Consider the following 25,369-nt stretch of genomic DNA (forward strand, 5'->3'; position numbering starts at 1 on the left):
ACTGTGACCTATAGTATCTGAGACTAGGTAAATAGGGGTTCTAATCACACTCCTGGCCACTTGATGCATGGGTGTATATCTGCACAGCATAAATATGATCACCTCACTAACTTAGAAACAGGTAGGGTTTTGCAGTATTTTATTTGTAGCAGGTGATGTGGGCCTCCAAATGCCTGACCACAACTAGGCCTGCTGATGTCATTAAGAATATGTCCTAAAGAGATAGTAATAGCAGACATGAGGTGTGTTGCATGCATCATATACTGTGATTTGTAGTGTGTACCATTAGATAAGTAAGTGTTCTAATCTACATATAGCCAACTTGTACTATGTTTGTGCTGTGCCATGTCCTGTAAGCAGTAATTCGAAGTGGTGCAATCCTCAATGTAGCCATATTTATGTGTGGCTGTTAGAGCATTTTACATCAGCTTATGGAACCATAGGACATTGGAACTTCCCTAGCATAATGGCCATACAGCCCTCTCCTAGACAACTTTATACCCTTATTTATATGATCTGCAGATATTGCCCAAGTTCAAGAGGGACACAGGCAGAAGACCTGTGGTGAAATGGCAGTCACCCAGCCAATCATACAGATGGCATGTTATGTAGTATACTAAGGTGCTCTGTTTGCCATTAGGTAGGGTCCTGTTTCAAAAGTGTGTTAAACTCTGCTAGATAGATCTCTCCCACCAGCATGTATTACTAATGTTACATACTAGGTTAATGTCCTTAGAGTGATTAACCCATGTACCATGCCTATAGATATGCAGCATTTACAATCAAACAGGGTCACACATTACCTTGTATGAAAGGCAGAGATCACCTCTGAGTAGTCTATATGTCACAGGCTACAATGACACTGATTTCAGATGATCCCCATTGACCAGATACTGAATACATGTACTTACCTTGTGAAGGACCATACTTTTGTGTGCAACTACCAGTAGTGCTTGGAAAGGTACATTACCAAATAGTCATTGCACTCAGATAATGGCATGTTTTGGGAAAAGTACATCGAGGTTATGAGCTTGTCAATTACAGGTGACTGTGCCCTCAGCAATGACATATGATTCCCGTCATACCACTGGGGAGACATGGTGATCTCAGGCATATTAGGTGGATACCTGTGTGGCTAGGCCTGTGTGCCCAGTTCTATCACCTGAGTATGTACATCACATGTTGCAAGTGATGTGCTACTTACCAGGTACATAGGTATTACTGATGGAAATTATACTGCTTATATATTTGCATGGAGTTTATGGACATTAGTATGTGAATAGGCATTTCATAGGTCCATAGATGTGTACTAGGTTAATGGCCCTGGAGCTTTTACAAGCCTAGCCAATAGTGGTGCCCTGGCATCATGCTGCCCAATGTTAGTTCCCAGTGCCTCTATCAAGTAGATCCACTGGAGTGATCCCCGGGGTGAACTTTCTATTACCCATCCACTCATCAAGATTTATCTTGAAGTGGGACAGTAAGGTGCTCTGCTTGACATGTATGGGAAGTCTATTCCAGAGCATGGGCAGTCCGTGGATGAGGAACCTGTCCCTCTAGCATGTTCTGTTAATTGAGGTAATGAGGTTGAGGTCTCTGGAGTGTATTGTGTGGAGGGATTGGGATTTATTTAGATGTAGCATTTCTAACAGAGTTGTGCAGACATGACTTTGTAAGTCAAGCAAAGATCGCCTCTAAGTAGGTGATATGAGACAGAGAATAGCTGGAGTCTTTTGAATCTGTCCATGCAGGACATGTGCTTAATGCCTAGGATCCTCTTCATGAGGTGCTTCTGTGGCCTCTCCAGCTGTTGCAGGTGTCTAGTGAGGTACATGCTAAATTGGGCATTATATTCAATGATTGGTCTAATGAGGGAAGAGCAGAGAGAGACAATGACCTCTTTCTTCCTGGATGCAAAACCTTCAGTAATGAGATGTGCCACATAGAAGGACTTTCTGAGCACAGTGGCAATGGGGTGGTTGAAGGCGAGGTTGCTGTCAACCTGCATCCCCAGATCTCTTATAATCCCTTCAGTGTTCAGTGGGCTCTCATCAATGTGGTAATTAGTGGGAACTGAGTTTATGCCAAAGGGGATGGCGACACATTTTTTTGGCATTAAACTTAAGGCCATGGTTTTGACACCAGTCATTGGTTTCAATGAGGCCCTTCTGTAGGATGTCTGCATCACTTGGGTAGTTAATAATGGCTCCCAGCTTGCAGTCATCTGCGAACTTGGTCAGTCAGAGTCCCTTTGTGTTGGCCTGGACTTTTGAGAAGTTGATGCTGAATAGGAGAGGACCCAGGACCGATCGCTGTTGGACTCCACTCGTGACTGGTTAGCTGTCTGACTTGGAATCTATTACTTTCACACTGTGTGTTCTATTTGTGAGCCAATTTGCAACCCACCTAGTGATATAGGGGTTGATGCTTAGTTTGGTGAGTTTATCAATAATTCCTGAGTGAGGAATGGTACCAAAGGCCTTGACCAGATCGAGGTAGGCTGTATGCACTGCCAGGTTGAACAGGCATGATCTCCCTTTCACAAAGCCAAATTGCATGGAGTCTAGAGTTTGGAGATTTCCTTTATCTTTGTTAATTAAGTCCATGATGATGCCCACCATAGCTTTACATATCAGACTTGTCAGGCTAATGGGGCAATAATTCCCAGGGTCTGTATTTGCTCCTCCTTTATGGAGAGGGATGACAGTAGCAGTGCGCCATTTGGTAGGTATTGTTCATCCATACCCTCTTGTAGGATATTGACATAACTCACAGACTGTGAGTGTTCACAGTTTGCAGACATCAGCCAACATTGTAAGCCACAGACATTCAGTATTTGCATGTAGTGTGGTTAAATGGATTCCAAGCAGTAGAGAACCCAGGACTCAGCACTGTTGAGCACTGCTGCTTACAACTCAGCTACTGGAGGTGGATGTCTCTATGTGAGTATATGTGCCATCAATGGGGCAATTAGCGACCCTACAATGATATTACCATGGATGCCTAAGTGGGTGCTTATGTAAATGATGCCTGAGTGGGATATATAGTCAGACAGCTTGGCTAAGTCCAGGTGGTTGTATGCCCCGATGTCCCCACATTCAGGTCCTTGGTGACTGATTCAGAAATGTCGACCACATTTATCAGTCATGATCTCCCTGTCAGACATCCCCAAACTGTGTACTGTCAGCTGTGTGTAGATCACATATATGTGTGCTGAACAGCTCTGTGATGATTGGCCCTACGGGCATACAGATATGGACACTCAGGCAAAGATGCCCATAGTTCTGGTGGTCAGTGGATACATTACCTCTGTGCAAAGGTATAACAATTGCTATTGTACAGTCAGCTGGAGTCCAGCCATTGGTTTCAGTATGATTGCAAGGTGTTCTCCTATGGTGCTAGTCATCCTTGTCAGCATTTTTCCCTGGCCTCTGCTGAAAATTGTCTTTGTTCCAAGTTGGACCTTCCCAGTAAACAAATGTTAACTAAATAAAGTGTATAAATCTTATCCAAAGAAGGACATACTCAGGACTGCAGCACCTGACCCCCTTAAAGTACAACACAGTATCAGCAATCCATCTACCTGCTGTGGGAGTAGAACCCACAGCCTGCATTAAAAGCAAGTATACTAAATGCTTTGAAATTATTTAACACAGTAGTGATACTATTTGTTGAACAAAACAGCTGCACATTGTAAACAGACTTAGCATGAGCAGAAGTAAACGTATCTTCCCTTGAAGCTCACAACTCATTGAAAATGTACTTGACACTCAACTCCTTGAACAATGCACTTGACATTCAACTCTTTGAAACTCATTTTTTAAACAGCTTGGTGGTTGGGATAGAGCATTCAGGCTCTTGTTTCCTTTAACTAAGGTACAGGGTTTGAGCCTGAGCAAATTAACTAACCACCTGCTATCCCTAACTGGGACATTACACACACACACACACACACACACACACACACACACACACACACACACACACACACACACACACACACACCTCTTTCCCTTACTTGCAGACTTCAAAGATATGGTAAAGGAGAAGCGCCAATAACAGTATAATAATAGTCTCACTGTGCTGCTAAGAAAAAGATATAGACTGAGGTAAATAAGAACTCTTTTGAATTACACTGGGAACTGGAGTGATAACACAGTTTGCTAAGGAAGAATTAAAAAAAAAACACACTGTTTGATAAAAAAGCATAACTTACAAAATCTAATACCATATGCAGCAACAGTCTTAATGTACAAAGTCATAACTGCAATAATAAAACATTCCTACAAAATCAAGCAATTATAACACATCTTTAACAACAAATCTCACTAGGCCACATAACCCTGTCTGTAGCAAAAGTATGTTTCTATGTTCCAAGATAAACTTGGAATACAAATCATAAATTGACAGAAAACCATTCTTTCCTTTAAATACCCACTCTTATTCAGTTAAAAATAAAAGCCGAACCTTGGTGAATCCTGAAGAAGGGCATCATTAATGTTTGAAATTACTTCCTGCTTAAATGTCTAGGAATAGTGAGTGGGCTTAAGCTCCAAGAATGGTTTATTCTGTTATTTGCCCATTCTATTTACTAACACTTTGTCTACTTGAACACCTAAGTAATTGTATCTATATTTAATATACATCTGTTTGTAATTTTTTGAACATAAACAACAAATCATTATTATTTCTCTTGCTGTCTCTTTCCAACACACAGAACCCATCTTTGACCTCTTCCAAGTAAAAACAGTAATAGGATGTCAGTGATACAGTATTCAGCATGAGTAAAACTTTACATTTACACTTTTGAAATGAATAAGATAATTTAGAGAATTACACTTTAAATACACATTATTTAAAAGCAAACACAAATAAAACAGAAACTAAAAGAAAAGAGAATGCCCGTGAAAAGACGTAATCAAATATTGCATACAGGTACATAAAAATCAAAGCAAAAGTTCTTTCTGCGGATGACTGTGTGTATGTTTTGCTGGATTTGGTTTTAATGAAAGATTAATTAAATTTAATGACAGATTCAATGCCAACTTTACCCCTCTCTCCCCCAAGAGACTATTCACAAAACCAGTAGATTGCCAGGCACCCAGCATTGCTGCTGCACAGGTTAAAACAGCACTGTACAAGGCCAAGAATACAGCTTCTAGCTTCTATGGGACCTAACAATATCCCTGGCTGTGTTCTACATTAAATACAGAGTGAACTGGCACCTCACCTGTGAGCCCTGTTCAATCTGAGCCTCACCTCAGACTTTGTCCCTACCAAATGGCACACTCCTACAGTCATCTCTCTCCACAAAGGAGGAGCGACTACAGTCCCTGGGAATTATCGCCCCATTAGCCTGACAAGTCTGATATGCAAAGCTATGGAACGCATCATCATGAACCTAATAAACAAGGATATAGGGAATCTCCAAACTCTGGATCCCACACAGTTTGGTTTTGAGAGGGGTAGATCCTGCATGCTCAACTTGGTCAACTTCTTTGAGTCAGTTACCAGAGCTGTGGATGAAGGCAAGGTAGTTCATACAGCCTACCTTGATCTGGCCAAGGCCTTTGACACCATTCCCCACTCAGGAATCACAGAAAAACTCACTAAGCTAGGCACCAACCCCTTTATCACTAGGTGGGTTGTAAACTGGCTCACAGGTAGAATCCACAGTGTGAAAGTAGCTGACTCCAAGTCAGACTGCCAACCAGTCCCACAGTATTCAGTCCTCGGTCCTCTCCTGTTTGCTATCTACTTCTCTGAAGTCCAGGCCAACACAAAGGGACTCCGGCTGACAAAGTTCACAGACAGTTGCAAGTTGGGAGCTATAATTAACTCCCCAAGTGATGTGTACATCCTACAGAAAGGCCTCAATGAGACCAACAACTGGTGTCAGAACCATGGCCTTAAGCTCAATGCCAAAAAATGTGTCATCATCCCCTTTGGAAAAAAATGAATTCCCATGAATTACCACATCAACAGTAGTCCACTGAACACAGAAGGTGTTTTAAGAGATCTGAGAACACAGGTTGACAGCAACCTCTCTTTTGACCACCACATTGCCACTGTGGTCAGAAAGTCCTTCTATGTGGCACATCTCATTACTAAGGGTTTTGCATCCAGGAAGAAAGAGGTCATTGTCTCCCTCTACTCTTCCCTCATTAGGCCAATCATTGAGCATAATGTCCCATTTGGCATTTACCTCACTAAACACCTGCAACAACTGGAGATGCCATAAAAGTACCTCACAAAGAGGATCCTAGGCCTTAAACATTTGTCTTATATGGACAGACTATAAAAACTCCAACTATTCTCTATCTCATTTTGCCTTCTTAGAGGCCACCTCTGCTTGACTTACAAAGCCATGGCTGACCCAGCTCTGTTAGAAATGCTCCATCTAAAGAAATCCCAATCCCTCCACACCAGATGCCCCAGAGACCTCAACCTCATTACCACAATCAACAGAGCATGCTGGAGGGACAGGTTCATAACCCAAAGACTGCCCATGCTATGGAATAGACTTCCCATACATGTCAAGCAGAGCAACTCACTGGCCCTTTTCAAGAGAAATCTTGATGAGTGGATGGGAAATAGAAAATTCACCCCAGGGATCACTCCAGTGGCTTTACTCGACAGAGGCAATGTGAACTAAGGTCGGGTGGCACAATGCCAGGGTAATCCTATGGGCTAGGCTTGTAAAGGCTCCAGGGCCATTAGCCTAGTACACACATATGAACCTATGAACCTATGAAACTGTTTGTCTTTGTTTTAAAGACAAGTTACTAGAAGTAATGCACCCTCAAATATTAACATTAAAACAGATAAGTTAGGAGGGTGCACTCCAGTGCATAACGCTTCTCTAATAATAAAAACACATCTTGTATCAGTGTCGCTGTGGTGCTTTGCAAGTATCGTTTATGCATTTGATACCATAAGTATGCAGCACCTTTAGAGAAGGCATTCAACAAAACAGTTACAGGGTTAGACACCTGTTTTTATAATATTAAAGCACAAGACATATACTTAACAAGGGGCTCAAATCACACAGTGTTTCACATACTGATATGTTGTGCACTTGCCACTCATGTTGATAAATAAAATAAAACATATATTCTTACCTTAGTAAACTGGACAGTGAAATAGATCCAAAGCTGCTACCCAAGAGTCCCTTTTTCCATCAGTAATTTTTCCACAAGAGCTGGATTCCCAGTATGCAATGCTTTGAGGAATTCTTGGTCTTTCCCCATTATTATCATTACAATTGGCTAACCTCAAAATACATGTAGAATATCACCTTAATTCCAGTTATATTTCTCATCAGAGGAGATTGAGAAAACTTTTATTGGGCATGCAACAATGTGGAAGTAGCAACACATGAACAGAGCATCTTGTTCTTGTATTTAAAATTCCACGCGTTGGCAGAAAGGAAGAACAGGAAGTATATGTGACAATGCACACACTGAAGTGATTAGACAGGTGTGTGTGAGCAGACTGTTCTTAAAGAAGAACGAAGAACAAAAACGGTATTTTTTTAATTAACAAGCAAATGTGACAGTCCTTTGGAAAGTGAAGTCAAAATCCAGGGGGGTGCAAGTGCACCCCCTTGCACCTGCCTGAGGGCACCCATGATTGAGTGGGTTAAATGTGAGAATTTAATATTGCAGTTAGTTTTGCTGCAGCATATTGTATTGTGTTAGTTGGTGGCACTCTGTTAGTCTTCCCCCTTTTCTTCACTGTGGTGCAACTATAGAGTTGGTATATATCATTTTGAAGGGTGTGGCATCTTGCTTATCCCCAATGGGGGGCAGAGGGGGGGCTTGCACCTTGCAAAAAAAAAAATTGTTTGTTTTTAGTTCACTTTTTTCAGTATTTAATTTTTTTAATAAATGATAAGCTGAAGAAAGATCATTGACAGCTCATAGGTAAACCTATATATTTTCAGTTTATCTAAACATACTTCATCTAAACCAGCAAAACTCAGAAAAAAAACAGTGCAAATATCTCTGTACATTGTAAAATTATTTTTTGATGACTGGTGTGAGTTTTCTTAAAGGTGTAAAAGTAATATTACAGTTTGCTTTATCACAGTGTATGAATTGGTAGTTCGCTTCCAATGTTTCTTCCCTCCTTCCACTGTAGTGTGACCGTGGAATTGTTACATATAAGTTAGGAGAGGTGTGAGTGTGTGTGTGTGTGTGTGTGTGTGTGTGTGTGTGTGTGTGTGTGAGTGTGTGTGTGTGTGTGTGTGTGTGTGTGTGTGTGGTGGCTGTGGTGCCACATGAACATGTATGGGGTGTTGTCGCCCTGCAAAAATGTGCTGTGTTTTATTTTTGAGCTTTGCTGGTTCAGAGGAAATGAGTTTAGATAAGTTGTTTTCAATAAGTTGAGTTTTGACAAGTTGAGTTTCAGACAAAATGACAGGCATCCATATATATGTTTATATATTTGTATGTGTGTTTATGTGTGGTAGTGGTTCTTTTGACTGAATCTCATTTTGCTAAATCAACAGTGACTTAGGAAAATTGATTGGACAACATTTCGTTGAATCATGTTTGACTAAAAATTGTAATTTCTAGACAGAATCACTGTGAGTGTTTTGCTCTTGTATGGAAGTAATGATTCACTGTATTTCTTTTTCTCCTTTTCTCTACTGTTGTGTGACTGTAAAGTTAGTATATTTACATAAGGCAACAGTTTTTTTGAAATGATGGTGTTTGACCTTGATGTAGCTGCAACAGCCTTCCATAACAAGTATGATATATTGATATACCAGTAGCACACACGTTGTACAAAGGTAAAAGCATCTATATGTGCACTCTGTTATCTTATAAGCAGAATAAGCACATATTTTAAATATTAGTCAGTACCATGTAAGTATTCAAAGCCACAGCTGGAGCCATGATATCTGAACTACCCATTATAATTTTCTATGACAGCTGACAAGGAAGTAAACTACCATTACATAAATACCCACTAATATTTTCCCATGAATGCAGATGAAACGTTTCTCTATATCTCTCTTCACTCATAATGAGAGACATCACATTAGATTTTTACTGCCTGTAGACCGCAACTTTATAAACATTCTGATAGATAAATCTGACAAAGTATAAAGTGGATTTGATAAAATCAGTGATAAGCACCTCCTACTTTACACAGTTTTAAGTGTCTTGCTGTCCTTTTGTAATTTCATCTTCAGAACTTGATTTACAGTAACATCTATTTTATGAGTTCTACCATTATAACGTCGACAGTCGCACCAGGAGGTGGAGCTTGCTACTGCGCATTCTAGTGAGTCTAAATATAAGACTCACTAGAATGCACAGTAGACTTAGTATAAGACTTAATAAGACATAATATAAACAATCCCCACAATATTTGGAAAAGCTAAACTACTTAGTTGCACTCTCTGGACTACTTGACTTGACTTTTGACTGTTTGTTTACCGCCAAAACAATACACAATAAAAAAGTGAACAACAAAACATTTACTTCTCTTTCCACAAACACATGTAGGGAAAAAACACGTATGACATACTATCACTTCTGTGGGCTGACCATGTATGCACAAGACTTCATTCACACCAAAATGAAACATTTCCCACAGCAATCGCTATTTTGATATTTAGAATCATATTTGTTTCACCAGCCATAGTTTTATAATTGCCAAGTTTTGATCAATGTTTCATTTTACTTTCTATTCATTTTTAAGTATTCATTATGATGTAAAGAAATATATTTTCCTCAAGGACTTATTTAGGTAGGCAATGTTACACTGGGGGAGATCAAAGTTTTGTGTAGTGTGTGTTATTTGTGTGTGCAGTGTGTAAAATTCATATCTGCATGAAGAAAATGAAAGCTGCAGTTGTTTTACTTTATTTTTATTTTTTTAATTTTTGTTTTGCTGTTTTTTTGTTAAAGTTTAGTGAATATCTGAGTTTGGGATTGGATAAGATAGAGTGTTCTGAGTTTATGACTGCTTCTGTGTTTTATAATTGAAGTATGTGGACTTGTATTTTACATTTTAGTGAAAAATGTTAATATGGCTCAATAAGGACAATTTAAAAAGTTGTGATGATGCAGAAAGGATGAAAAAACTGCTAATGATGCCTCAAGATAATTTTTGATGAGGATAAAGAGCGCAAATAAACAAAACAATCTCTATACAGTGTAACAAATGCATTTTATCATACCTCATTTGAGGGTTTACCTTTAGGATATATTATGAACATGCATGATGGTTCTTGGAGAACAGTATTTTCTGTGACATTGCTTATTATGTAGCCAAATACAATCTTTCGGACCAGTCTTCTTTGCATTCAGACAATCTCGCTAACTACTGCTCTATCACCATCCATCCATTTACTGCAAGAATTTTGAGAAGGTTGCTTATTCACTACTAGATTCAATCCTATAGTAGCACTAAATGTATGACCCATTCCAGTCTGCATTCTGCACTACACATAGTACAGAGACAACTCTTATTCAGGTTATGAATGACATCCTAATGGCAACAGTTTTTGATTTTTGGTCCCTCCTAATCTCTTCTTTGCATTTATAATAGTGAGTAATATGGTTCCTTAGGATCATTTGTTGACATTCTGTAGGGTCTAAGGGACTGTTCTATAATGTTTTTCCTCCAAAGTCATGTTTCCAGTGGGTAATGTCTAATCATAATTCACCATCAGGGTACAGTATTATCTCTGATGTCCCAGAGGTTTGATTTGGGTATTTAATTGTTTTCTATATGAATGCTTCCATTGAGAAAACATATTGCAGTAAAGGTTTTCAGTACCACTGTAAGCTAGATAATACACTGCTTTACTTATACACAAGACAAAATGTCCACAGCAGACTTCCATAGAGAATAGATTTAACGTGTCTTCAAAACTGAATGAATTGGACTCATTTGAAGCTCAATGCCACCAAGGCAGTACCCATAGAAATCCACACCACTTTAAGTAAGATTTATTTATTTATTTTAGTTTTCTCTACTGAGGTGGGATACTGATCACTACAGACCGTTGCAGGCACAGCTCGGGTGAAGAGCTTCACAAAACAAAACAGAAAAAAAAGAATAAATTAAAATACACAAGAGTAATCACAGAAGGCATATAATCCCATTGACAATTGATACACTATGTAAATAATATTAACAGAGAAAAAAATCAAATGGGAATTAATTTTAGTAGTAAATATAAAGTGTAAGCAGCTTCTGAGAATAGTAGACCAAAGTAGAAATGATATAGATGAGGCAGGAGTAAGGTTATGTGTCTAGTGGAAAAGCACTTGCAGTCAGATTTTTGATGAAGGTGTCTTTTGAGTTGAGCTTTGAAGGTGGAGAAGTAGAAGACTTATTTAATGTGAGGGGGGACTGCCACCGTTTAAGTGCAAGAATGGAGAAGGAACAGTTGGTACAGTGCAGTTTAGTTTGGGGTGTTTGGAGTAAGGGAATTAATTAGGAGAGGTTGTGAAGATTGTAGGGGTGGTTTTATTATGGAGTTTTGCTGCAAGAGATGGAAAGTCACCTGGTGGAAGTAGTTTGAAAACAAGAGACCCTAGGAGTAGCTCAACTCTTTATGAGACTGGTAGCCATTTGGTCTTGGAGAAGGTGATGCAGTGGTGTTCCTGAGTGGAGGAACTGAAAATGAATCAGCAGATTTTATTTTCAATGGACTGTAAAGTGTATGAGTTTTTTAGAAGCTGTGGCTGTGATGGGGAGTTCGTATTTAAGTTGAACAAATTGAACTCCTTTGCCTATTGCAGCTCTAGCTGGTCTGGAGAGAAAGGGGGATATTTTCCAGGACCAGAATAAAAGAGAACTAATTATTTTTTCTTATGTCTTCAGTGTGGCATTGGATATTAAAGGACCGTTCTATCCATAAACCTAAATATTTAAAGGACGAGGTTGTTTCTATTTGGCAGCCACTGAGATCTGTAATGTTGAGATTTTGGGAGTATTTGCAGGTATTGCGAGGTTCCAGATATCATACTTTTTGTTTTAGATAGGTTTAGGAGTAGCTTATGGTTGCTTAGTCAAGAGTCAAGGGAGTGGAGTTCAGGATGACTTTGCGTTTGAATAGTTGAATGTGAGGGACAGGATCGAACAATAACCATGACATCTGCATAAAGAATAATACGAAGGTAAGGCAGTTTTTTAATAAAGATTGAAAACAAAAAAGGGACGAGTAGGGATCCCTGGGGCATTCTTCTGGTTAAGTTTGCTGGCGGTGATTGAGATGGGCCTAATTTGACTCTGAAATACCTGTTTGTTTAGAAATGTTGGAAACAGGTGACAGTGTTAGGGCTAACACAGATTTCTTTGAGGGAGTGAAGGAGCAGGAAGTGGTCAATTCGATCAGAGGCTTTGGTATGTTCAATGAAGAGAGTTCCTGAAAGGTTTCCTTTATCTATGTTAAGAAGTATCTCATCTGTAAGTGACCATAGTGCTGTCATTGTGGTTTGGCCAGCCCATAATGCATGCTGTTTAAGAATGAGGAGGTGGTACTGTTGGATATAAGTGGACAGTTGGCTGTAGATTAGTTTTTCAGGTATTTTCCCAAATGTAGAGAGAATGGAGATAGAGCAGAAGTGGGAGGTATTTACCGGCTGAGGCATTTTGGGGAGAGGTTTAACCAGAACAGTTTTTCATGTCTGCCATTGTATTTTGAATTAAGCAGAGGTTATAAATATGTGGAAAAGGTGTGGCAAGTAAGTCTTCACATAGTGATATAAAACAATTTAGTAAGATGTCTACACCAGAGGGTGCATCCAGGTGTATGTTTTCTAGAAGTGGAAATGGTTCTTTGTGTATTATTTTCTTAAAATAGATAAGGGGGATAAAAGGAGGTGGGCTAAGTGAATTTGGGAGAGGTAAAGGTGTTAAACAAAGGACTGTAGAAGGTCAGATGGTAGTGGATTTTGCGAAAAGGATGGACATGGCTGTGGTGAATACGTATTTTAACAAGAGGGAGGTGCATAGGGTGACATACAAGAGTGGAGGAAGATGCACACAGGTGGATTATATCTTATGTAGGAGGGCCAGTTTGAAGGAGATTGGAGAATGTAAAGTGGTGACCGGAGAAAGTGTAGTTAGGCAGCATAGGATGGTGGTTTGTAGGATGACGTTGGTGATCAAGAAGAGGAGGAGGAGTGCTAGGGCAGCACGAAGGATCAAATGGTGGAAATTGAAAAAGGGTAATTGTGAGGTGGAGTTCAGGGATGAGTTAAGACATGCACTGGGTGGCAGTGAAGAGCTACCAAATAGCTGGGTAACTACAGCAGAGCTAGTAAGGGAGACGGCTAGAAAGGTGCTTGGTATCACATCGGGACAGAGGAAGGATGACAAGGAGACATGGTGGTGGAATGAGGAAGTATAGAAGAGTATACAGGCAAAGAGGTTGGCAAAGTAGAAGTGGGATTGTTAGAGAGAAGAAGAAAGTAGACAGGAGTATAAGGAGATGAGGTATATGGCAAAGAGAGAGGTAGCGAAGGCTAAGGATAAGGCATATGAAGAGTTGTATGAAAGGTTGGACACTAAGGAGGGAGAAAAGGACCTGTTCCGATTGGCTAGACAGAGGGACCGAGCTAGGAAAGATGTGCAGCAGGTAAAGGTGATAAAGAATAATGAGGGAAACATACTCACAAGCGAGGAGTGTGTGTTGAGGAGATGGAAAGAGTACTTTGAGGGGTTGATGAATGAAGAGAATGAGAGGGAGAGAAGGTTGGATGATGTAGGGATAGTGAATCATGAAGTACAATGGATTAGCAAGGAGGAAGTAAGGATAGCTATGAAGAGAATGAAGAATGGAAAGGCTGTTGGCCCAGATGACATACCTGTGGAAGCATGGAGGTGTTTAGGTGAAACAGCAGTGGAGTTTTTAACCAGATTGTTTAATGAAATCTTAGAAAGTGAGAGGATACCTGAGGAATGGAGAAAAAGTGTTTTGTTACCAATTTTTAAGAATAAGGGTGATGTGCAGAGCTGTAGTAACTACAGAGGGATTAAATTGATCAGTCACAGCATGAAGTTATGGGAAAGAGTAGTGGAAGCTAGGTTAAGAAGGGACGTGATGATTAGTGAACAGCAGTATGGTTTCATGCCGGGAAAGAGCACTACAGATGGGATGTTTGCTCTGAGAGTGTTGATGGTGAAGTACAGAGAATGTCAGAAGGAGTTGCATTGTGTTTTTGTAGACTTAGAGAAAGCATATGACAGGGTGCCTAGAGAGATGTTGTGGTATTGTATGAGCAAGTCAGGAGTGTCAGAGAAGTATGTAAGAGTGGTACAGGATATGTACGAGGGTAGTGTGACAGCGGTGAGGTCTGCGGTGGGAGTGACGGATGCGTTTAAGGTGGAGGTGGGGTTACATCAAGGATCAGCTCTGAGCCCTTTCTTATTTGCAATGGTGATGGAAAGGTTGACAGACGAGATCAGACAGGAGTCCCCATGGACTATGATGTTTGCAGATGACATTGTGATCTGTAGTGAGAGTAGGGAACCAGTGGAGGAGACCCTGGAGAGATGGAGATATGCTCTAGAGAGAAGAGGAATGAAGGTCAGCAGGACTAAGACAGAATATATGTGTGTGAATGAGAGGGAGGATAGAAGAATGGTGAGGATGCAAGGAGTAGAGGTGGTGAAGGTGGATGAGTTTAAATACTTGGGGTCAATAGTTCAGAGTAACGGTGAGTGTGGAAGAGAGGTGAAGAAGAGAGTACAGGCAGGATGGAGTGGGTGGAGAAGAGTGTCAGGAGTGATTTGTGACAGACGAGTACCTGTAAGAGTGAAAGGGAAGGTCTACAAGAGGGTAGTGAGACCAGCTATGTTATATGGTTTGGAGACAGTGGCATTGACAAATAGGCAGGAGTTTGAGCTGGATTTGGCAGAGTTGAAGATGTTAAGATTTGCACTGGGTGTGATGAGGGTGGACAGGATTAGGAATAAGTATATTAGAGGGTCAGCCCAGGTTGGGAGGTTTGGAGACAAAGCCAGAGAGGCAAGATTACATTGGTTTGGACATGTGCTGAGGAGAGATGCTGAGTATATTGGGAAAAACATGCTAAGGATGAAGCTACCAGGTAACAGGAAAAGAGGAAGGCCTGAGATAAGGTTTATGGATGTGGTGAGAGAGGACATACAGGTGGTTGGTGTGACAGAGCAAGATGCAAAGGACAGGAAGAAATGGAAACAGGTGATCCACTGTGGCGACCCCTAACGGGAACAGCCGAATGAAGATGAAAGGTTGCTATACTATGGAGGTGTCTGAATTATTTGAGAAAGTCAGAGGTTGAGAGTTAGCCTTGTGTGGTCTAGTCGGTGATAGGAGAGGAGGTGGGATCAGTGGAGTTACAGCCTGTGAGAAGATTTACTTCCTACCAAAAATGTTTGGATTTGCCTAGAAGAGGAAGCTGCTTGATTTTGAAGTAATTGGTTTTCTGCCTGCGAATGGCTTGCTTGGGTAGGTTAGGTAGAGAGGTAAAGGCATTATGATTCTCTGTTGAGGAGTTTTGTCTCCAGGAAGACCACACATTGTTCTTAAGTTTGAGCAGAGCTTTCAGTTCAGTGGTTAGCCAGAGAGTTTTGTACTTGAAAAGGCACTGTGTGACTAGGAAGAATTTATCTTGTAGTTGAAGGAGGGTATGTGTCAGAACTATTGCAGCCATGTTGGGGTTCTGTAAGTTTTTAATAGGAGGCCAGCTGAAAGTTGCTTTGTGTGTTTTGAAGTTGTCTGTATTGATGGTTGATCTAGGCCTGAAGGTAACTAGTTTGGGGGCAGTTTTGCTGACTGGTGGATAATTTGGAAGGTTACTGGGCAGTGGTCACTGAATGAGAGTGGAAGAACTAAAATATTGAAGATGATGATAGAGTTGTTAGTAATTAGCAGATCCAGCAGGGAGTGGTTGTTGGATTGGAGAATTGGACGAGTAGCATCATTTACTAGCTATATTAGTTTGATATGAGTAGCATCATTGACTAATTGTATAAGGTTGATATTGATTAGGAATTAAGCAATGTCATTGCTCAGGGGACCTATGTAGTTTAGGTTAAAATTCCCTAGAATAACAATATTTTTTATAGTTTGGGGCAGTTGAGGAGATAGTTAAAATAAGGGATTTCAATTTGTTAAGAGAAGCTGGAGGTGGAAGTTAGGCAAGTGCTATTAGAAGGTGACTGATCTTCCAGGAGAGAATTTTAGAAGGATCAGATTTAGAAGATTGTCTGGCTTTAACTCTCCGCTTCTTTTCTGGCATTGATAAAGTGAGATTGTGGATAAGCTTAAAACTCATGCTGATGCTTTTGATGACAGATTGCTACTCAGATCATCCTGTTCACATTTATGGACCATATCTTGAATCAATCACTTTAACTTTGCTGAAATTCTTCCTGTACTTGTGCACGTGATGGTTTCCTCTCATATCCACTATTGTAACTCTATTTACTTAGGGCTTCCTAATTAGTGAGGTTGGAGGTTGATTTAACAGTTAATGTGCTTACCTTGCAGATAGAAGAGACAGGGTTGGATTCTCACCTTTGAAAGGAAAATTGGTTAGGCTTAAAATGGTCCACAAGGGCAGCTAGCCTAGTATCTACCTATTAAACTATGAAAACTTGACTAACCACTGTGGGTCTGAATCTCTGCAGTCTAGTTACTTACAGGTACTTCTAGTTACCATCACATTACTCTGGTCCTTTGAGTATGCACTTAACTATTTGGTCTTGAATCACCTTTGAAGTTCTGTTATTAATGTATTCAAACCTACAGTGTTTAGGGTAGCACTAACTGCAAGATTTTGTGCATCTTTGTTAGGACTTTGCATTCCTTACTCTTGGGTATAAAATAAATCTCCAAAGTATGTTTGGATGGATCAGGTGGTTGATTCTTTTCCTGTTAAGCACCCAATCTCGGGAACCTTCTTCTTCAGTGAGTGAGTCCCCCTATGCTCATAAAAGATTGCACATGGAAAACAGTTTCCTTCTGTAGTCAGTGAACTAAAACTCTGCCAATACACTCAGTCCAAACTTGTTTGAATAGTGGTAGTGTGCTGAAAATGTTTTTTTTTTTTTTTTTTTTTTTTTTTTTTTAGGTAATGGGTAAGGTATAGGACCAGGTTTAGTGTCAGGGGCAGGTTTAGGATTAACATGCATTGGCAAGGATGGGCATGGGAACGTGACAGCTTGCACTCACACGAATTGTTCATAGCCTGACTAAGAATGCTGCAGTCAGGGAATGCAAATCCTCCTGTATAATGTCTATGGAGGATTTACCTCTACAACAGGCAACCACACATGCACATTAGTCAGTCATTACTGGATTCCAACCTCCTCCCTCTGTACTTAGTCTAGAGAGCATAGTATCAACAGCCAGTGCCACAGGATAACACATATGATTACTCTGATACTCTGAAATAGTTCATTCTGATAGAATGACATATAAGCATCGTGTTTCCAAAAGTGATGCTTGCCAGGGGGTAATACAAATTTATAGGGTAGCCTTCTGCTAGACAAAATGCATCCTCTAAATGGAAATTTTCATAATGAGTGCCATCAAGGACACAACTGCACATAACACTAAGATAGTCACATTAGTTAACCAATGTGGGATTCAAACCATTTATCAATTTTAATTACACAGTTTATCGAACACATAATTTGTCTCAAGCACCACAGGAGAAATCTGAACTTTAGGACACAGAGTACAATTTTGACAAGACGATCTCATCAGTTTGATGCACAGAAAATGTTTTTGGTAAAAGTGGGATAAAGTATGGGTTTATCCTCTACCATGTTAAACTCTTACCCTGACTAATCTTTTCAGGAAGCTGTATGTACCTGATATTGGAGCCACGCATGTAAGTTAAACCCTACAAGATTTGAACCTCTTACATATCTAGTTACACAGTTTAGAAAACACTATATTATTCACAAATGCCACGAGAAACTTCTGACTCTCAATGGGATAGAGTGTACTTTTAACAAGTTAAACTCATCGGTGTGTTGCAGAGAAGACATTTGTGCTAAAGGTGGGATAAGATGATGATGGAATACTCAATCCATGTTAAATTTTTCCCAAAATTGGAAATTGATATATTACATTTGTTAAGGAAACTATATGTACCTGCTATTGCAGCCACACACACAGGTTCCCCATGATGAAAACTGAACTTCCTACCAATCTAGTTATGCAATCTAGACAGCACTGTATTAGTCACAAGCACCACAGAAGAAGTTTGACTCTTACAGGGAGAGAGTGAACTTTTGACACAATGACCTCACCCATGTGTTGCAGTGAGGATGTTTATGTTAATAGTGGTCTAAAGTGCAGAGGGAGATATGTCCAAAGTTAAATGTATTCTTCTGAGTGGAAGTGGAGATAGCATGTATGATGTTGAGGTGTTACTTACCTGCCATTAGAACACCCCCTGACATCCACAAATCCCACACTGTGAGGACTGAACCTCCTATCTTTCTAGTTAAACAATCTGAAGATCACAGTATGAATCACAAGCCGCACAGGAGAAGTCTGAATTTAGTGTTGTGAAAATGCATATTTGTACTTAGTAAAACTTTGCCATTTGGAACATCTGTTACAGTGCATCACAGGTTTTGGGACAACTGCATGTGTGTGGACAGGCCAGGATAACAGCACTGTGCTAGTCCCATGCAATGACATACTTCTCTGATAAGATTTATTTGCACTCATCCATGTACATTGCGTGACTGTGAGGGATATGTACCTGTTTCATAGTATGTGATGTCAATGACAGTCACAATTGAAAACCAGTGGATTTTCAATTAAGCATTCCTTTCAGTTCATTTTGTGATGATTGTTATGGAAACAGGAAACATTTACAGTGTCACTGTCACTTTTTCTTGTCTCATGCTTGTACAATGCACATTGCAATACAAATATATACTCCCTAAATATCACAATATACTTCAGAATAGCAGTAGTAGATTATGTGCAAATAGATTACCCACTACTTTTCCGTTAACAGGGCAGCAGTCATTGTGTAACATAACTGTTGACGGGAAATGTAGCCTGCAAAAGTGATACATTCAATGTAGGCCGTGTACTCCACATTCTTTTTTTCTGTCAATGTCTCAAGTTAATAGTACTAATATTTTACAAGTGTCCCAGATTTTTTTTCTGGCTTAGTCTCTGATTACTTGAGAGCTATGCCTGAAATGAAAACTGAGTCCTCTTATACACGTGACAAGACTAATTTAAAAGTGGTGAAATGGACTATGGAAAAGTAGGTCGCTGCCTGAAAACCTTTCCACAAAGTACCACACTTGTTAACTGTAAATGCTATATGTGGTTTAGATGTAAATCTCGCCGACTTCTTGAAATTGAGTGACGCAGAACCATACTTCCCAATTGTCCATATGTTAGACTGACAAGATCTGCCTATCATTATCATTGTCTGTTCCTTGGATAAAAAAACACCCCTGGCTGTCTTGCAAATAATTGAGAGCTACAGCCATTAAATAATAACATTTGAGTTTCAGACCTTACATCCTTCAGAAAATGCATTCTAATGCAAAGCTTGATATTCTACCACTTTTTTAAATTCGTCCCCTTTGGGGCCAGAAAGCAGACAAGGGACCCCCATGACTTTCATATGTTTGCAAGCAATTCACATGCAACACCAAAACATCTTTTATACCATAAGAGATATGAGTCTGTTTCTGTTAAGGGAGCTGAAAACATTTCAGAGTTAGAAGTACACCCTCAGAACCAGGAAGAACATGTTTTGCCTTCTTGGGGGAATCAAAATAAGATCACATCAGGGAGGAATCAGGAGAGATGTGTTTGAGTTATGGGAAGGATAGGAAAGGTTTCCTCCCCATATGGAGTCATGCGCTGGGCCACAACCTAAAAGTACCAAAAGCTTTGTGAGGGAAGAGCTGACTGGTATGTTACAGTCAAAAGTAACACACACACACACACACACACACACACACACACACACACACACACACACACACACACACACACACACACACACACACACATACACACCACACACACACAGCAGGTACATTACTGGATCATGAGAAAACTGACATTCTTCCTTTAACAGAGCTATTTATGAGGCGGCTATCTTACGCTGTTACTTTTCCGAAGGCTGCTGCCCTGTTAATGGAAAAGTACCAATTACTCAGCATTGTAACAAAGTTGCAACTGCAACTGTTGGAGTGCAGACATATATTAACAGTCTGACTTAATTGACAACATCATTGAAATCCAGATACCCTGTTTTCAAAATTCAGTAAAGACACACAGATGTTGTATACCCTAAACAAAGAATTATTTGTTGTAAATATTTTTTCACTCTCTTGCCTAAATCACAACACTGGCAAGCTCAGTTGTACTGCTGATGGCAAAGTATTAGCATATTCTTAATCATATCTTGAGGTGTTAAACTTAGAATGGAAATTAGTATGAGTCTGTGGTCCTTTGTGCTGATTTTCATACAAATAACAGTATACATGTATAACCATCTTTGAATCTTATGGTATACAGAACAGATATGTGTTATGGTCATGTTACAGGTGTCATGATTTACACATTTGTCATGACAATTGTAGATCTTCATTCCTTATATGTATGCTACAGATGTATTATGATACAAATGAGCTACCTCTGATACTGGTGGAAAACAGGCTTATGGAAAACCTGACTTATGGAAATAGTTTTGAATCAAGGAGGTTTATTGATGACACAGAAGGAATGAGAAGGAGTAGACAGTCGCTGACAGAAATACACATGCAGACATACTAATGGATTAGTTTATGGTTCAGTTCTGTATATATTTGTGTTGTGCTACTGTTTTCTTTTTCATCATATTTATTCAGGCAAGATCTGTGTAATGCAGTCTTCAGAATAGGGAGCAGCACATTAATACAGCAGTAGGATAATGGTGTGTTAAAAAAACATGTAGCCAACCGTTACAACCAGAAGAGTTACAGAAAGCATTCATAAACACTTTGGCATATATCTGGATTTGAACCTTGATGGTATTCCAAGCAAACTCTACAGATCTGAGTTTTATTTGAGCATAACATATAGGATCTCCTACCACTATTACTGGGCACATTGCGGGTGCTGCAAAGAGAACTTCTGGCTGACATCAAAGATTGAAACAATACTAATTTCATGAACTTTAATCGTACTTTGACTTACGAATGGGGTCCATTCCCGTCACGGTATTAGAAACCCAAAAGATTTGGAGAAATTAAAAGGGAGAGAACTCCTACTTTACAACATTGAAATGTGACAACAGATTCCAGAAAAGGAGACTGTATGTATTACTCTTCATTACCCTCATGACAACTGTGTGTCTACATTCAGCTCTTCAGCTCGTTCAAGAGAAGATTAGCCTGCTATACATAACTGAGCACAGTGACATGAAGGGCACAACACTAATGTGGCCAAGGCAGAAACTCATGATTTTGCCATAAGAAGTGAACTTCCATTTGATCTCACTTGCAGATGCTGCTCAACACCAGACTCAGCAAATGCAGAGGATGAAAACAGATGACACAGAAGGGAGAAGATACATAGACAGGGTGAGAGGGAGGCAGCATCAAGTAGATTATGACAGAAGCAGGATAATGCTGCCTCAGCACAATATGTAGACAAAGGCTACACATAAAATAGCATACTAAAGGCAGTCAATAGCAGTCTGAACATATCCGAATCAGAACCCTTGAAAGTATGCAAAAAGCTATCTATAGAGCCAAGCACTATCTCATCAAGCCATGAAGGAACTCCTACTTTACATACTTTAAATCACACAACTGAATAACAATGACAACTTACTGAAGCAAAAGGGTTGAACAGGGAGAGAGAGCGAGAGAGAGAAAGAAAGAGATGGAGAGAGAAATAGCAACAATATTTGTTCTGGGGCATGTTGGAACATCGGTATTGTGTTTCACTCTTACTTATTCCTCATTCTTAAGCTGTCATACTCTGTACAACAAAGTGCTTGCTATATGAAGTAAGAAGAATTAGATTAATGCAACCAGCATTAAAACATAAGTAGGATAAGGGTGACTTATGAAGTCTTCGTGTCGGGGATGGAATGTTTTTGGAAATGTTTTCTTGTTAAACTATTCAAATGGTATGATGATAAAATGTTAGAAATGGAGAGAGATATAGACGTTTACAGTTAACTATATGATAGCAACATAAACATGTCATGAAATAATTTTACCTACAGCTGTAATGGAACCCATACCAATATGCAAAAACATAAGTATATGGATGGGGAGATTATGTCAATAAGTCACATAGGAACTTCCAGTTTATTAACATCCAGCAGCCTAACAGCTGTTCGAGTAACTGTTGCAAAGTGCTGCCTTTGCTCTGTTTTCCCATAGCACAGTGGATTTATGCACATTTGCATGGAAATAAGCAAGCTACTGCAGCTGAAATTAAAATCTTCAGCATTTGCCATAGGAAGTTATACTCAGCATTGGTGTACAATGCTAACATGTGTACAAATGCACCGGACAAAAAATTAAACCTTTTCAATGAGCCGTTTTAGGCTATGTGTATTGTGTGTGATTCTATTTCTTGACCAGATAAAATGGGTGAAAAAGGGGCTGATAGTAGAGTGGTGAAAATGGGGGTGGCAGGCAGGAGGAAAGGCACAGGGAAAGAATACAGGAATTTGCAGGAGGGTTGTGGGAGACCACCATAGCCGCCCACTTCTTCAGAACCTACATACAGTGTTGTAAATGCAATTTTCTGAATTTGGAGAGTCACCACAAGAGGATAGGTGACAACAACAGAATATGGTTGTATAGCAAACTGGATCAAATCAAGATTACACATAGGTGAAAGAGAGAGCTATGTATGGGGCATACTTTTTTTTTTTTTTGTGGGAATGGTCCCCATTTTTTTTTTTCTTTCTGGAGGCAGAGAAGAGTGTTGTGGACGGTAGTTAGGAATTAGAGGGTCAGGTAGGTATGGATAGATTACTTAGCAGGTGCAGTCATACAATATGTATAAGACAGATAAGGATGGTGAAGGACACGACAGACTGGGGGATGCCATAACTGGGGATAGACAGGGGAACCTAGAGGCACATCCTCATCCAATATGATAACAGAGGGAATTTAGTCATCACCCTCAGAACTGTCATCACTATCCTCTGCATCAGATACCTGGGTCAGTGCTGGACATGGCATCATTTTCTCAATAGAACACTGGATATTTTCAACCCCTGCCAGTTTGAATACTGAGAGACCCTCTCTCCATAATGCTCTCCACAAGCCTTGTCAGCTTCTGAATGGTTACGAAATCCCCACCTCCACAGCTACTACTCCTGGTGGGTACCACTGCATTAACAGCCCAAACAGAGTTACCTGACACAGCTGAAACATGTAAAACAGGAATTATGAAGGCAACCCTGACAGGTTATGACCCAGATGTGTAGCGTGCCTGTGTTGCCTATGGTGGTGTCACTGCAGCCACCTGTGGAGGTATGGCAGGCCAAATCAAAGTGTTTGATCTTTTCAGCAGGAATGTATTAAAAAATGAAAAAAAGAAGAGAGGGTGGCGAAAGGTAAAAAAAGATAGAATTAGATCATGGCATGTCACATAACTTATTTATTTCAATACATAAAACAATATGGGAAATACATAAGTACACCTTGTCCACATCCAGATATGATGGGAAAGTATAAATGTGTCACAAAATTAGTCAGTGATAATGTTATGGTATGGCTAATAGAATCATGTATTTCACTGTGTCATGTCAAATATCTGCTTTCTAAGGTAATAACTGTATTTCCAAATATTGAATTGTTAATGTTATGCAGTATTGAGGTTAAAATATCTTATAAATACAAGCCTGCAAAAAATGTAATACCTGTTTGTGGGCATTGAACACACACACACAACTAATCTGACATACTCACTGCCTAATGCAGTAACCAAGAGTTATTGAAGCAGGCATGCAGGCTTTATATAAAAGCTAATACTCAAAATGGTATACAGGTGATATGCAGTGATGGCATGAGAATACTTCTGTGCCTTGCATTCAGACCTGATGCATACTTACCTTATGCCTGTCTCAGGCAAGTTAATCTCACCTCATGTTTCTCACATTTTTCTGCTATCTTTGATGCAGCAGTACAGGAGCAAAAGAAAATGTATTTATATGAAAGCATAATAAATAACTCTGTTGGCTGGCTAATGTTATCATAGACAGGATATGGGTCAGAATACTTACAAAACTGAGAGGTGTTTGCAGTCTTAAAATCATCCTCCCATTGGTTCAGGTGGTCTTGCTTGTGCCTCTTTAATGTCATTGTAATGGTAACGATATTGTTTCCCAGTGTGTGGGATGCCAGTGGAACTCAAAACAGATTGGCCAAGCTATTCCAAGCCTTACCCTTATACTGAGACTAAGTCTATTCTCCTTGCAGTAGCCTCTAGCTGTAGCTCTTCATGAGGAGTGCCACAAAAGCCATGGTCTCCTTAACATATTTGTGCTCTAAATTAAATACTATCCCTACTATTGTCAGCCATGGCTGCAGCAGTCAAGCTAGAAATATGGGTCTGAATTTGTGACCAATTCAGATGTATCTTGTAACAGCTTGTATGAAAATACCCACAGCCTTGTTAGGTGTTAAAAATGATATTGAAATTTGGCAATGTGTGATGCTCAAACTATTGAGACATCTTCCAATATTAAATCCTGATATGCTTTATGTTGTTAGTTATAATCATGGTTCTTTGGAAGAAAATGGTAGGACATATGCCATAGTGGACTGCTGGTACTTACATACTACTAAGATCGTGTACTACCACCTGGGAATCAAACCCATGAGTAAAAAGGAATAAAAAGATTAACGTTTGTTATTACTGTCAAATCCACAGGACAACTTAATTTTTAACATTGTAATTAGAAGTATGCAAATTTAAGAATTAATGGAGATATGCATCAGAGATGCCTGTATGTCTGTGACTTTACTTAGTCATGGGACTACATTTATATACAAAAATGCAGTATTTCAGTTTGTAATTACATCACAGGTGCATGCAGTTCCATGTAATACATGATGGGTTAGGTTACATACATACTTCACAAGACATACTGTCATAAGCATGTACTTATGAGATGTGATAACTGATAAGAATTATAGCAGAACATACCGTGTACATCTTACCTATGTATATGCATTCTATATGAAATATCACCATCATCATGTTTAACATAATTTGCACACATTATATTGGGTTTCTATAGGAAGCAGTAATTAAACATTTGTTGCAATAAACATAGTTATGATACTCATGCATTTATTATGACATCCCTAAGCAAAAAGTTTTGACAAATGGCATTCT

The sequence above is a fragment of the Protopterus annectens genome, chromosome 4.part1, assembly GCF_019279795.1.
Source record: "Protopterus annectens isolate FY-2018-M chromosome 4.part1, PAN1.0, whole genome shotgun sequence".
Lineage (NCBI taxonomy): Eukaryota > Metazoa > Chordata > Ceratodontiformes > Protopteridae > Protopterus > Protopterus annectens.